Source organism: Castor canadensis, chromosome 4, assembly GCF_047511655.1.
Source record: "Castor canadensis chromosome 4, mCasCan1.hap1v2, whole genome shotgun sequence".
Lineage (NCBI taxonomy): Eukaryota > Metazoa > Chordata > Mammalia > Rodentia > Castoridae > Castor > Castor canadensis.
In genome coordinates, this window is record NC_133389.1 from 27,293,969 (window position 1) to 27,310,161 (window position 16,193).

At 37.6% G+C, this 16,193-nt stretch overlaps 1 protein-coding gene and 1 pseudogene across 3 annotated transcripts in view; both read left to right on the top strand.

The window, feature by feature from the left end:
* Positions 1-16,193, top strand: part of Dym (dymeclin) — a 383,552-nt gene that overhangs the window by 344,823 nt on the left and 22,536 nt on the right. The gene's annotated exons all lie outside the window — the stretch shown is intronic.
* On the top strand, positions 9,002-9,140 carry LOC141422804 (5S ribosomal RNA; annotated as a pseudogene).

The following is a 16,193-nucleotide window of genomic DNA, read 5'->3' on the forward strand; positions in this document are numbered from 1 at the left end:
ACAGTAATAGTAATGCTACAAGATACTTTTCCAGACACTTTATAATAGTATTATGAATTGGTGCTATTATTACCTGATTTTCTAGATGTTAAGTTTCACACCAAGGCAGTCTTTTTTTCCTGCTCTGTACGGTGCTATCAGACCACGCTGGGGATGTTAGGTTCAATCTGAGACCACATTTACCATCACACTGGTAAATCTAAATGTGTATGGAAGGAGCAGGTGACATTACAGTTCATTTCTTATGCTGTGTTCAGAAAGAAGTCATTCTTCATGTGTGAGACAGTGACATATAAATGAAAATACAGCTTTGTTTTCAGGGTTATGGCTAAGTAGAAAAATTAATTGATTTGTGGCAGGTCCTAGGCAAGTTAACTGTTATTCAGAGTAAGATCCTATTGTAGACCAAGGTCAAGGGTATATCCTTTAAGTGACCCAGTTAATTTTGTTCTGGAGCATAACAAATTGTACTCCTGAGCCCAGCTTGCCATCTCACTCTGTGCTTACAAAAGGATGGAGGATGGATGATTTAGTCTAAAACCAAAAAACAAACAGAGAAATCCATCACCAGAACTAGAAAAGAAACTAAAATTACATTTGCTCACAGATGGTGAGTCACCCTCAGTTAGTTTAAATGATAGCATATTATTACCACAGATGTTACTAGGAAAAAGGTTGTTTATCATGATAATCAAGTCTGATCTCAATTATTTTAATCATCTTTTTGGATTGAGTGTAATAAAATGAATCACTTAAAACCTCTAGAGTTTAATTCACAGAATACTATGATATCTAAAGTTGATTGAAAATTCAAGCTGTGTGTTGAATAATATTTGCATTATACCACATGAGACACATTATAGTCTTTTTTGAGTGGTTTACTAATATATACTGATAAAATAATTATTGGGTATATAATAATAGCTTTAAATGTAAGATTGATGTTTTAAAAAAAAAAAACCTTGGTTTTAAATTAGAAATGCTGTTTTAGTAAGCTCTCTATGAAAGTATGGATTAGTGTATTCTTACTGATTTACCTTGTGGTTAAATAGGATCATAGAGCCCCTTACTCATGGATTCACCAGCTAATGTCAACTGAAGAGACGAGCCAAAAGTTTTTGATATTCTCTTGCATTGTAGAGCTAAGGCCAAATTTGCAGAATTATTCTTCCAATTTTGGGCAAGTAAACATTAAGATCTATAAGCCTATGGAATAGTAATTGACTTTCAACCAAATAAAATATTTTTCAATCAAATATTATTTGACATAGCCTTATAAAATATTTGTATAATATCCTGTGTGGGAATATATACTCTTTGGACAAATCTGTCTAGATGGTTAAACATCTTGTCTGTTTAGAGTAAATAGTATCAATATTATTCTAAACATTCTCTTCTTACTGGTATTCTGTGAAGTCTGGGAAAGGCAATACCAGGTAATTATTTTTTCCGGACCTTCCTGCTTAAACAGAGACCTAAAGAACAAGCTCTGAAATCCTGAGTTGCTTATTTCTCCTTTCAGGCTTGGGAGGAATAGGTACAGTTAGAAGCCACAGCTCAAAGCTCTCTCTGCCTCCACTAACAGGGTTTGTCCCTGGCTTCCGTTTCACTTACTGTGGAACAATTTGTATGTCGTGACAGTCGGGCACAATTCATCCAGTTCCGTGTATGTTCACTACCACACCATCTGATCTTTGATTATGCAAATTTCCCAAGTTCCCTCTTTTTGTCAGTTTGGTGACTTATCTATTTCATTTGAGGAATATGACTTTTATCATATCTAGTGTTTGAAATTAGGCCACGCTTTTCAAGGGGAATTAAGCAGAGGATAAGTTCTCTTTTGGTGTAATAGGAAGTTGTAGAATAACATTTTACTGACATTAGATGAACTTTTCATTCTCTTAAGACACATGATCAGTCATAGAAATTAAATGTGACAACCAGACTCACATTAAATGAGTTTTAAAGCCTTCATTTTTACATATACTTTTGGAATACTTTCACTATTATCTTTAGTTGCATAAAAAGAAATATAGAAAGTTATACTAACTGAAATTTCAAGAGGTTTTTTATAGCTTCTTAATGTTGATTTGCTTTAAAACTTTCCCCTTTTTTTTCCTTTTTGGGGTCTCCCTCTTTCCTTCACCCCAAGGTCTTTTATTTTTCTGTCAGATGTCTGATTACCTATAAATCACAATTAATGCACTGTAATTTACAGATTTGATTTGACTATTTATTCTACCCACAACTAGTTATTTTGCCCTGCTTTGAACATGCAGTGCTAGAACGTGATTGAGGAATAAAGGTACATAAGGCCCCACCCCTGCCTTCAATATGTATTACATTTCATGAGAGAAAAGCAGACCCTTGTCAGGAGAACTAGTAGAGTAGATCAGTGTAGGCCATGTTTCAATGAATGGTCTAGAAATTAAGTTTGGGAGGTAGGAAGGGAGACATCACTGGGAAGGGCTAGTCAGAGAAGTTTAAGGAGAAACCTGGACTTCACCTTCTTTGTCATGAAAAGGTTTGCATAGACTCAGGTAAAAGAGAGGAGATCTATGTGTGAGTAGAAGGCAAGTTCAGCTTAGTGTCTGACTGAAACAATAGGACTCTTAATTCCCTCTGTTGAATTAATGTGGCTTTTATCATTTAGTGGTAAAAGTCATTAGACCACTGGCTCTCAAACTTTTTGACTGCTTTTCTCAGTTAAAAACATGTATAGACATTCTACAACATGATGCAATATACACATCTATATACAGGTGAAGCAAAGGTTTCATAAAATAGTACTTACCCTCATTAAATATGATGTGCATTTCCTATTCTGTATCTTTTTTTTAATTGCTGGCCAGGCCTATTAAATTGAATGAATGATCCACTGTTATTTAGTGATTCATAGTTTAAAAATTAGTGCATTCAATCAATGGTTTTCAAAGTGTGATCCTTGTACCAGAAGCATCAGCATCTCCTGGAACTTTTCAGAAATGCAAGTTCTCAGGTACCACCCCAGTCCCACTGAAACAGAACCTGAGGAGGTATGGCCCAGCCTCCAGTGCTTTAGCAGGCTTGGGTAGTTCTGCTGCCCAACACCAGATAACCCCCCAGCACACTCCGCCTTAGAGCCTTTGCTCTGCACGCACATGGTCCTATGGCTGCAAACCCTACCGTGAATGAAGCCTCAACTTCAGTGTTCTCATCAGTTAGGCAATTCCTACATAAACTGTCCATACTACATGTTCAATCATTTCTTGGGATGTCTTCTCAGCTGTCACTGGAGATGATTCCATTGTTATTTCAGCAAAGTGAAATAGTCTGATTTATGTTGCTAGAATATTTGTGAAGTGATCTCAATCTATTTTTGGATCTTTCTCAAGGGTTACTGAGCATGGTGGAGACAACCTTTTGCTCACTCATAACTACTTTAATTGTCCAAATAACCTTCTTTGGCTCTTTTCACCTAAAAAATTTTTTATCATTTTATATTTTTTAAAATTTGTTTTCTTGCTTTTCTTTTTGAAACATTGTTAGCTTTTTACTTTTAGCTGGGGACCAGGAAACATTAAGCTTAAAAGGGATGGCTCTATGCTGAGCTTCTGTCCTAAAAAGGGAGACTAGCCATGTTTCTGCCATTTCTCCAAATGCAAAATGTTCTCCACTGAGTTTGACAGAGTAGCTCTCCCTCCCATTCTAGTCTTTCTTGAGTTTTCTAGTCCATTAAAGACAAAAATCAAATCTTTTTCATAGGTTACTTCTGTCTCCTGTGGAAAAATAAAACACAGGCTTATAAATGATTCTGGAAACTGGTGGAATCATGAAGCACCTAGTGTTTAGGACCATTCATATGGCATGTTTTATGTTATAAGATGCATGACATTAGATGAGCACATGTACATGGGTATGTGTAAGTACACATACACACACCACCACACACATTTGCAGGATGTATCATGCTGTCCAAGTCACCAGTCCTGCACACTGAGAAGGAAGCAAGTAGGAAATCTTAGCCACACACACTCCATCCATTGAACCCCTCTGAGTCATTTTTCAGAACAGGGGCTGCAGAAAGTTAGAGAAGAACATCTGCGACATTAACGTTAGTGTCACTTCTGTATTGACCTTCTCTGAGATCAGATCTGATCACACTGATTCTCCATGCATGTGGATTTCAAGAAAATTCTCTTAGTGACATAGTCACCTGTTTCCAAATATGGATTTCTAGATCTCACCTCAGAAATTCTGAGACAATAGAGTCTGATGAGCAGTTGAGAAATCCACATTTTAAAACAGTGCTCAGAGTGATCGTGATAACCTCCAGACATGTGAACCACTATCATATGGCCCAGTTTTTTCCAATTCTCTTCCTAATTTTACAAAAACTAGGAAGATGAAGGCTAGGATTAATGCTTAGCTTTGGTGGGATTAGAACTGTTTTATGTTTCTTCCTCCAATAGACAGAGAACTTTCACTTCATGAACCTTAAAATAAAATTCTTTAAAAGAGAAGATTTCTTTTACATATAATCCAAATATAAGATCACAGTTACTTAAAAATTAGACAAGCAGTAGTAAAATCCCATTAATAAAGTCTGCGGTCTTAATGTTGCATCTGCTCTTCGCTCCTGCATAGGAATCCCAATTATGCTCAGCATCTTTCTTCTTGTTGTTTACCATGTAGGTACGTTGAGTGTTCTAGAGTATTTTTATTTGCATATGTTCTCATTTCATCTTCCTAACAACCCTGTCATTACTCCAGGATTATTTCCATTTTGCAAGTGAGGAAGCTGAGGCTAAAAAGAACCTAACTGTATTAACCAAGATTTTGCTAGTGCATCTTATCTTTGAGCCATAAGTTCTAGCTGTTCCTTTTTCAAATCTTAACTTTTTGCTGTCTAATTCACAGGACCGCAAAAAATTTGCCTCTTCAGTAAATTTGAGTAACCTAAAGAATTCAAAATATACCAGATTGAACTCTTGGTTTGACAATATCTACACTGTGCTGTGCAGAAATGTCTGAGATGTCTAGAAGTTGAACCCACTACTGCTTTATGCAATACTGAAAGGCTGTTAGACCTTTGTCATACATAATATAGGAACTGCACTAAGCATGACATGTTTACTTTTAGGGTAGCCACTCTTAATAAATAATCAGAACTATGTTATATCTTAAAATGTCACACACTGTAATGTCTTACAGAAAACGGGGTGGCATAAACATTCAGTCTATAGCCCTTAGTTCCCCAAACCATTGCTTCCAATGACTGAGGCTCACAATGTGAGGGCAGTGCTCGAAATTGTCTATGCTCTTTGGTAGAAAAGGAGATATTAGCTGGGTGCCGGTGGTTCATGCCTATAATCCTAGTGAGTCAAACTGCTTCCTAAGATACTTCTTCTAATTTATACTTTCATCAATAATATTTGAGAGTTCTTGTTTTTCTATATACTTTTGTCATCCTTCTTATTTTTTTTCACTAATCCAGTAGATATATATAAGTATCTCCCTTTGATCCTATGTATTCTTTATATTCTTCTTCCCAGAATAAACTCAATTGCCTCTTACTTCTGGAATTAGCACCTAAAACATGAAGTTATTCTGGCTTCCCACCTGCCTTTAGATTGACAATGATGATTACTCCTGTCTTTACACCTAAATATAGGTGTGCCCTGTCATTATGTCTTCCATACTGTTGGTCATTCCTGTCTCATCTAAACCCTCTCCTCTAATGTGCAGTGGACTGGTCACTCTTGTGAAAACAATACTTATATTTTCTACCTCTTTGCCTTTGTATATGCTTCTTCCTGTCTTCCTTTGAAATTCTACCCACATTTCAGAAAGCATAGCCAAGCCAGGAGCTGGTGGCTCATGCCTATAATCCTAGCTACTCAGGAGGCAGAGATCAGGAGGACTGTGCTTCCAAGCTAGCCCTGGGCAATAGTTTGTGAGACCCTATCTCTAAAAAATAAAAAAACCTGTCACAAAAAAAAGGACTAGTAGAGTGGCTCAAGTGGTAAGAGTATCTGCCTGACAAGCTTGTCAGGCAGATACTCTCAGTGCTGCCCAAAAAAAAGGAAAGAAAGAAAATAACCAATACAAAATAGGGCTGGGGTGGCTCAAGTGGTAGAGCGCCTGCCTAGCAAGTATGAGGCCCTGAGTTCAAACCCCAGGACAGCCAAAAAAAAAAAATCACACCACAGTGCCAAAACCCTTTCATATTCTCCTTGAACATTTTGTACTATTTGTATCCCGTGCTACCATTGGTGTATATAAGTTTATATGTATCTGTTTGCTTTCTCGTCATGTTCCTTGCTGTGTTTTTTGTTTATATCCATATCACTTAACACAATATTCTGCCTCACACAGAATAGCTATTCATTAAATATTTTTTAATGAGTTACTGCTGCATAGTTGAATATCAGCTTGAAAACTAAGCTTCTGCTTCCAGGTATCATGATCTAAGAACCTACCAGCTGATACCTCCTGCAGAAAACAATAACAAAGTCTGAACAAATGAAACATGACTACCTAAAGGTGTTGAAGAATGAACAGAAGCAGCCTCTACAAGGAGTTCATGCTCATTTAGAGGAAAGGAGACATGAACTATAAAGTTTCCATTTCCATGGCTTTGCCCAGGGCCAAGTACAGTCTGAGCAGTTCACAGCAGGGTGATGAGGGGCTCAGTGGAAGAACTCTTAATATATCTGGTGTGGGAAACCACAAAAGTAAACCTCGGAAAGATGAATGCTGAAGAGAGTAGTGGAATCCCAAAAGGAGCCAGAGGGGGGAATCCCTAAACTGTATTTATCCAAGTCTTTGATTCCTGAACCATATGCAAGAAACAGACTTAAAGCAGCTCAGCTAAAGGACAGAAATCTGAACTAAGACCATAGTTACAGCTCTAAGCATGTGGAAGAGTGAACAGATACAAAAAGACTCTTGGGAGAAGGTGTACTATCCACTTGGAGGATGGGAAAGAGCAAACTTACTTCTTGTCTCTGAGGCTATAGCCTGGGGCTAACTGCAGTACATGGCACACACAGCAGAAGTGAGGTACATATGGAAAAGTTGCAGCCTCTTTGGCCTGTAGAATCAGAAAAGAAAAGCTGAGAATCCATCAACTCTGAAAATAGTAGCAGAATCCCAGAAGTGAAAGAGTCAAAGAAAGAGATCCTTAAGCTCTTTCTACCCACAACTCTGAACCTTGAGCCACACACCAACAGAATCAATTTCAAGCAGCCTCGCTAAAGACAGAAGATCTGTGCAGAGACCAGAGCTGCTGCTCAAAATACAGACTATAAGTCAAGCCCAGACAAGAACGTTAACAACTTAACATTAATTTTATTCAGGATATTATCCAAAATTTCCTAACATCTAAGGAATCAAGAAGATGGAATACATTCTCTACATAAAAGAAAATTAAGTTCAACTCCAAGATGAACCAGATGTTAGAACTTACAGACAAGGATTTTGAAGTAACTACTGTAATTCTCTATTTTTTCATAGCATGAAACATGTTTTCAATGCATGAAAATCTGAGCAGAGAAACAAGATATCTCAGCCAAGCAACAGAAACAATAAAAAAGAACCAAATGGGGAAAGGACAGAAATTTGCAGATATGAGATGCTCAGACCAAGCAAAATAAGCAGAGAGGGTATCATGTCAAGACACATTAACATCAGAACTGTTGAAAACCAATGATGAAGACAAAGAGAAAAACCACACAAGGACAGAATAGTTGTACCGTATGAGCACTATGACCATCCAATTAATAGCTCACTTCTCATGGGAAACCGTTGAGCTCAAAATAGTAGAACACACTCTTTAAAGTGCAAATGGAAACAATTGTCAACCCAAAATTCTGTTTTCAGTAAAAGAATCATTCAAAATAAAAGCAAAATGAAGTCATAGGTGAAAGAAAACTAAGAGAACTTATTGCCAGCATACTTGCTGTGTTTAAAAAAAAATGCTAGTGCTGGCGAGTGGCTCAAGTGATAGAGTACCTGCCTAGCAAGCATGAGACCCTGAATTCAAGCCCAGTACTGCGCCCCACCCCCCCAAAAAAAATGCTAAAGGAAGTCCTTCAGGCTGAACGGCAAAATGGTAACCAGATAGAAATTCAAATTTTTAGAGAGTCAAGGCTAATTTATAAGTAATAAATATCTACATAAATGCAGCATGTTTGTTTAAATTCTGGTCCTCTCCCCGCTTCTTCCCTCCCTCCCTCCTAATTTTTAATAATAAATTCCTAAAACTAAAGTTATCATATTACCTTTTAGGATTTAAAATATATATAGATGAATTATATATAACAATATAGTATAAAGGTAGGAAAGGAGGGGATGTGATCCTGAATGGTTATAAGAGTTGTGTGTTTTACATGAAATAGTATATAATTATCTGTAAGTTGACTATAAAGAGTTATAGATCTATATATTTTAACCTCTTGGGCAACCATTATAAAACTAATATAAAAATGAGTAGTCAAAAGTCAGCAGAAAAATTAGAATTCAAATACCTAGGAGTAAATTTAACAAAGGATGTGAATGACCTCTACAAGGAGAATTACAAACCCCTGAAGAAAGAGATTGAGGAAGACTACAAAAGATGGAAAGATCTCCCATGCTCATGGATCAGTAGAATCAACATAGTAAAAATGTCTATACTCCCAAAAGTAATTTACATGTTTAATGCAATTCCCATCAAAATCCAAATGACATTCATCACAGAGATTGAAAACTCTGCCCTAAAGTACATTTGGAAACACAAGAGACCAGGAATAGCCAAGGCAATACTCAGCAAAAAGAGCAACACTGGAGGTATCTCAGTACCTAACTTCAAACTATATTACAGAGCAATAGCAATAAAAACAGCATGGTACTGGCACAAAAACAGAAATGAAGACCAGTGGAACAGAATAGAGGACCCAGATATGAAGCCACACAACTATACCCACCTCATTTTTGACAAAGATGCCAAAAACATACAATGGAGAGAAGACAGCCTCTTGTCTACGGCCACACCACCCTGAACGCGCCCGATCTCGTCTGATCTCGGAAGCTAAGCAGGGTCGGGCCTGGTTAGTACTTGGATGGGAGAAGAAGCCTCTTCAACAAAAACTGCTGGGAAAACTGGTTAACCATCTGCAAGAAACTGAAACTAGATCCATGTCTATCACCCTGTAGTATCAACTAGTATCAACTCAAAATGGATCAAGGACCTAAATATCAGACTTGAAACTCTGAAGTTACTACAGGAAGGAGCAGGAAACACTCTGGAACTAATAGGTATAGGCAAAGACTTCCTCAATAGAACACCAGCAGCCCAGCAACTAAGAGAAAGGATGGACAAATGGGACTTCATAAAACTAAAAAGATTCTGCTCAACAAAAGAAATGGTCTCTGAAGAGACCACCCACAGAGTGGGAGAAAATATTTGTCACCTATACATCAGACAAGGGACTAATAACAAGAACATACAGGGAACTTAAGAAACTAAACTCTCCTGAAATCAATGAACCAATTAAAAAATGGGCAACTGAACTAAACAGAACTTTCTCTCAAAAGAAGAAATTCATATGGCAAAAAAGCACATGAAAAAATGCTCACCATCTCTAGCCATAAAGGAACGGCAAATCAAAACCACACTAAGATTCTACCTCACCCCTGTTAGAATAGCCATCATCAAAAACACCACCACCAACATGTGTTGGTAAGGATGTGGGGAAAAAGGAACCCTCGTACACTGCTGGTGGGAATGCAAGCTGGTGCAACCACTCTGGAAAAAAATTTGGAGACTTCTTAAAAATCTAAACATAGACCTGCCATATGATCCAGCAATCCCACTCCTGGGGATATACTCAAAGGAATGTGACACAGGTTACTCCAGAGGCACCTGCACACCCATGTTTATTGCAGTGCTTTTCACAATACCCAAGTTATGGAAACAACCAAGACACCCCACTATTGATGAATGGATCAAGAAAATGTGGTACTTGTACATAATGGAATTTTACTCAGCCATGAAAAAGAATGAAATCTTATCATTTGCAGATAAATGGATAGAACTTGAGAACATCATTCTGAGTGAAGGTAGCCAGGCTCAGAAGACCAAAAATCGTATGTTCTCCCTCATATGCGGACTTTAGATCTAGGGCAAATGCAGCAATGTGGTTGGACCGGGATCATATGAGAGGACTGAGAGCAAATACAGGAGATATAGGAATAGGTAGAAAACCCAAAACATGAAAGTGTTTGATGTCCCCACCCCAGAGGAGCCAATACAAAAACCTTAAAGCAACAGAGGTTATCATGAGAAGAGGATCAGTAACCAGTGTAAAGATCAGTTAGAGAGGAATTAACATGAGTCATAACACATGTGTTATATGAAAGCAATGCTAGGAATATTTCTGTATAGCTGTCCTCAACTCAACTAACAAAAACGCTTTGTCTTCTTTATTAGGCTTGTGTCTTTTCTTCGACAAAATTAGTGATAAAGGCAGAACAGGACCTGCCTGGAACTGAGGGGGGAAAAGGGGGAGAGAGAAGGGGAGGGGGGCAGGGGGGAGAAATGACCCAAGCAATGTATGCACATGTGAATAAATGAATAAAAAAAAGTCAAAAGAAAAATTAGAATTCTAAAAAACATTTAAATAATCCCAGTCATCACCAAAGCAGGAAAGGAGGAATGAAGAAATAGAAAACAGAAAGTAAAATGGCAAACACAAAGTTAACCATATAATAGTTACATTAAATATCAATGTACCATATACTTATTAAAAGGCAAGAATTGTCAGAATAGATAAAATAAGACCCAGCTATACTGTCATGGCAAAAGATGTGCTTTAAATATAGAAACTAGGTTGAACATAGATGGATGGGGAAAGCGATACCATGCAAACAACAAGTATAAAGTATAAAATTCCTTTCTTCATGAATTGGTAGAACTAGATTAAAAAAAATTAGCAATGGCATAAGAGATCTGAAAAGTACTTTCAGCCACCTTGACTTGATGGATATTCATAGAACATTTCATCTAACGATAGATGAATTTACATTCTTTTCAAATGTGCCTGGCAACATATGAATAATAAAAGAAAAAAAAATGTGCCTGGCACATTTGCTAAGATAGACCATGTTCTGAATTATAGAGCTAATGTCAATGAAGTTAAAAGTATTAGAATCATCAAGGTCAAATTAGATGATTAGAAACCAATAAAGCTTGGAAAGTTAAAATTGTGACTGAAGAAAGATCCATGGCTGCCATGGACCAAGAGATACGGTGCAAGGAATCAAGTACAAAGGAACCAGAGGGGCTTTTCAGCAAGACAGGCCTATTCTGTCTCTGTAGTTGTGGTAATCACGTGATTATATTCAAGTAATAAAATTTATCAAATTGAACCTTAAAATTGGTGAATTTTATTATACATTAACCTTAATAAGCAAAAACAATGACAATGTTTGGTCATTTTCACCTACCAAATGCCAGAATTCAATTCAAAACTGTAATTTGAGACTAGAAAAACATTACCAAAAGGAAAATAGTATTTTTGCAAAGTTCCTGTGTTGTGCAGAGTACCATGTGTCTCACCATTTAAGAGCAAATTTATGATTAGAATATTTATAAAGAGTTCAGATTTTGAAAAAAGGAATTCTATAAGTTAAACTTCTAATGAGGACCTACAAGTATTCTTTTTCCACATCCGTCTCACACAGCCCAGAGCTACTTGTTGTAACAGAATAAAAGCTGTATTAATGCCCACCCTCAAAAATGAGCTGCTTTACGTGGAATAAGAAAGAGGTTTTCCATTTAAGCACATTATTTGTCAAGTGATCAGGATGACAGCAGCGGTGTGTTCTGTGGTGCATTCATCGTCTCTCTGCAGTGTTCCCAGGGAGAATTGTGGCAGTAACTGATACCATATTTTTGCAGTACTTTCAAGACTTGTTTTGAAGCGAAATGAACAGTTCACCTCTTCCCAGGTGTCTTCAGGATATGAACATTTTGCACTTTCTGCTGTTAATACACTTTATATGATAACTCTTAATGTAGAAAGTAAAATTTCTCCAGAAAAATCATTTTGTGTTTCTGTAGTCTCAAGACCTAAATAACACAATGCTTGCTCTTATGTTGGCGTTATGAATTACTTGAACAATTACAGTAATATGTTTCACCAGCATATTTCAGTAGTTTACTTTTGGTATAACCTCTGTAGCATGGACAGTAAATCTAAAAGGAGGAAATAATTTATGTCATCTAGAAGTAGAAGGCATGGCAGGTTTTTAAAATGTGTCTTCCAGACTCAAAGTTAAAAAATAATATTTTTCAATAGGAACATAGATTACAACTATGTTCCTATTTATATTTATAAATGTATATTGACATAGAGACAGAAAGATATTTGCCAGAATGAAAAATATTTACTTACTTTGAGTAGTAAGCCTAAGGGTGGGTTTTTTGTCTGTTCTGCTTTGCTTTGCTTTGCTTTTTTAAACTTTAGTGTTGTCACACTGCTTCTACAGTAACAGAAGTGTCCTGCTAACACTCCTGAAAGCACCCTATCAAAACAGACGATAGTCATTGCCACAGTTTCCACATAGGACATACATGTCAGCAGACTTTTAAGTGTATAGGGCTTAACTCTTCCCTGTTATATCAAATCTGTACTGTAAACTAGCCAGAATGTTTCCCAAAAGAAAATAATTATATCTTCCTCTGGAAAGAGCACTTCATAAAACTTTTTTCTACCAAAACAGAATAAACAGTCTTTGATCCCTTCTGCTTCCCCACTCGGAACTTCAACTGCCATTGCTTGTCTCCAACACTCACAGTAGTAAGTGTTTTGAATTCTCAGTGTTGGAACAATTCTGACATTCATAGCATTACCCATGACCCTTGCCATCAAAATGTGGTTGGGACACCTTTCTATATTCTTACTTATACCCTTTGTCATTTTCCCAAGGATCCAGAAATCTGTGTTTACCCATTGACCCTGTCTTGAATCAGTTCCTCCTTAACTGAATCCCTCTGTACCTCCATTTCCTCAGCTCAGGAAGGAACATGTTTACTCACTTTAATTAACCATTCTGAATGACCTGGTCCTTGGATGGAAATCTGAAGAGAGGTATAAAGAATGCTAGTAGCAGGAGTTGGGGAGTATTCCATGCTGATGCATGGGAAACACATCCAGCTTGTCCCCAGCAAGCCAGGACCACCTCTTCCACAGGACCCACACCTTGGCCCTAGAGCAGCAGTATCATGTTGATCCACAAGAACTCAAAAGGAAGGAAAAGATAAGAGAGAGTCTCCCTGATTCCTCCTTCCTGCTCATGAGTATCTCAGATTCTCAGACCCTAGGGTCAGGGTCCTCATTCATCATAAACTGCAAAACCATATTGTTCGTCCTTCTCCAGCAAGGAGGCAGAAGTTAAAGACCTGACCTGGATTTGCAGGTAATAAGCATCTAAGGGGTATCCTGTCCTATCTGCTCCCCTGTGGCTCATCCCCGGCCTCTTTATCAGAATTCCATAAGCCTTGTCACTTCAGGTCCTTTCCATGGCAGCCTCAACATTATCACCCTCTGGCCTTCCACTCCTCTCCCCCACTGCCATCCTCATCCAGCTACTGAATTTGAGGCTGTCTGAAAGCAGCCATGTTCAGAAGAAACAGAAAAACATTTTAGTTCTCTTGGAATTTATTGTATGAGAAACTCATGTGCTTTGCAGAATATTTACAAGAAACGGTTCTGGAGATTAATTAGAGGTCTCAGATTTTCTTTTGGCCATTAAACTCAGTAGTCATTTGTAGCTCTCGTCTACAAAGCACTGATGATTATCCTTTAGCCAACTCAGTTTTCATATTATGAAGCCGACTAATTCTCCCACCACAGGTAATGAGTCCTATTTTTAAGTTAAACCTTCTAGTTTTTCCAGTGTTGCTTATTTTCTGAATTTAAAAGTCCATGCATAAATAATTATTGTACATGTAGATCATTAAAATTTAAAGTGGTTCCTAAGCACAATACTTAGATATTTTTTGCTCTTTATATCTAAGCTGTGGAGACTAAAAGAGCCCTGGTGCGAAAATGGTCAGCCTTCTCAGTTCACATGACCAATCAGAATCACACCTCAGATGGTTCCCTTCTGTCTTTCCTTTTTGTTATCAAACTACTTGACCTTAATAAAGCAAATCTCATACTAACTCCCTATAAATGAATGCATAGGCCTCTCTCCTAAACCCAGGTTTGGAGACAGCCCCACTCAGAGTTATAAGGATATAGAAAGGAAGTCAAAGAAAAAATGCAGTTTGTGGTCCCAAAACCATGGAAGAAGAGAAAGTAGATTAAATTGGTGCAGAGGAAGCAAAGGGCTCACTGGTATTCCCTCCTTTCTTTTTTTGTATGTTGTTTTTGTTGGTGGTTAAAGCCAGCATCTCCCTCTGTGTGGACCTCCAACGTTTCTTCGGTGCAGCCTTGTTTGCCAGGGCGAGGCTAATCAGCTCCAGGCCTCTCTGCGCCAGTCCAAGCCTGCCAGCCTCTTGAAAGCCTACAGTTTCAGACTTTGTCTTCTTTATTTTTTATAATTAAGGGCCTGAAGCCATTATTTAATACTTTTCCCTTCTCCTGCCTTCAAGTGTTCATTTGACTATTTTATGGGGGGCAGTTGTGTATATTTTCTAAGCAAGTCCAAAGTAGATATTTTAAATCTGGTAAGTTAACCTTTGACAAAAATTTAAGTGTATTCTTTGATCAATTCTGAATTAATATAAAACCCATTCAAGATTTTTTAAATGTTAAGCATAAATACAACATACAGGGCTATCTTTAGGAGAACTGGCTTTTAGTTTACTTAAGCACAAAGGTATTTATTTCAAGCTTAAAATATAAGTGATCTTTTGATTAATAATGCTTTGTACATTTCAGATCATTTATTTTAATATTTTAGGTACTTTCTATTCTTCACAGCGCCCCTCAAATTAACTTTCTATGTTTTTTTCTCTTGTGTGTCTGGGTATTTATCTGTTTTTATACATTGCATTTCTCCAACGCTGAATCTAAGAACATGATAAGGATATTACTTTTGGGGGCTGAATAAGAAGATTAAGTTTGAATGATGAAGATATTAAGTCTGCCCTTCTAAAGTAATTTCAATAGGCATGTGTTTCTACCCCTACAGAGTAAAAGTCTCATCTAATGGATGGGACATCCTTCCTTTCTTTTTTTTTTTTTTGGTGCTGGGGATCAAACCCAGGGCCTCACATATGCTCAGCAAGCACTCTATCACTGGCCGACTATCCCCTGTGGACCATTCATTTATCAGGAAATGAAGTTGGTTACAGGGTTTCTCACATTCCCAAACCTCACTGATGAAATCTGGTTTCTTCCAAAGTTCAAAAGAATCATTAACTCTTTATTGTTGGTCAGCACTTTAGGTGTCTGTCCCTGGGACATCCACACACATATCAATACGAGGGTTTGAGGAACGTCATGGGGAAGGGGCGGGAGCGGGGAGCAGGATGGAGTGAGTCTGGGGCTACTTTCATGGACATTAAAAAGATGGCCTCTTCAATAGGAGAAGGGGACCAGGAACTAGAGAAAAGGTTAGCTCAAGAAGAATTAACCTAGAAGGTAACACACATGCACAGGAAATTAATGTGAGTCAACTCCCGGTATAGCCATCCTTACCTCGACTAGCAAAAACCCTATTCCTTCCTATTATTGCTTATACTCTCTCTTCAACAAAATTAGAGCTAAGGGCAAAATAGTTTCTGCCAGGTATTGAGGGAGTGGGGGAGAGAGGGAGGGAGCGGTGTGAGTGGTAAGGGAGGGGGTGGGGGAAGGGGGGAGAAATGACCCAAGCATTGTATACACATATGAATAATAAAAAAATTTTTTAAAAAAAAGATGGCCTCTTGAGAATGGGATTTTTTTTCCATATTGACATTGTTATCTTTCAAACTAAAGTGTCATGTTCACAGGAGAAATTTTTCCACTTCCAAAAATGAAAGCCTTCAAACATGGCATGAGTGACCTTATTGGCTGTGTAACCTGGTAACTTAGACCAGAGATCATTGTTTAAACTTTGTGAAACTGGAAAGAATGAAAATAAAGGGGAGTGTGTAGTTGTACTGCACGGAAGCTGCTTGGGTGAGTGAAGGTTAAGTTACTACAGAGTGTATAATCTAGTTCATATGTTTAAGGAAC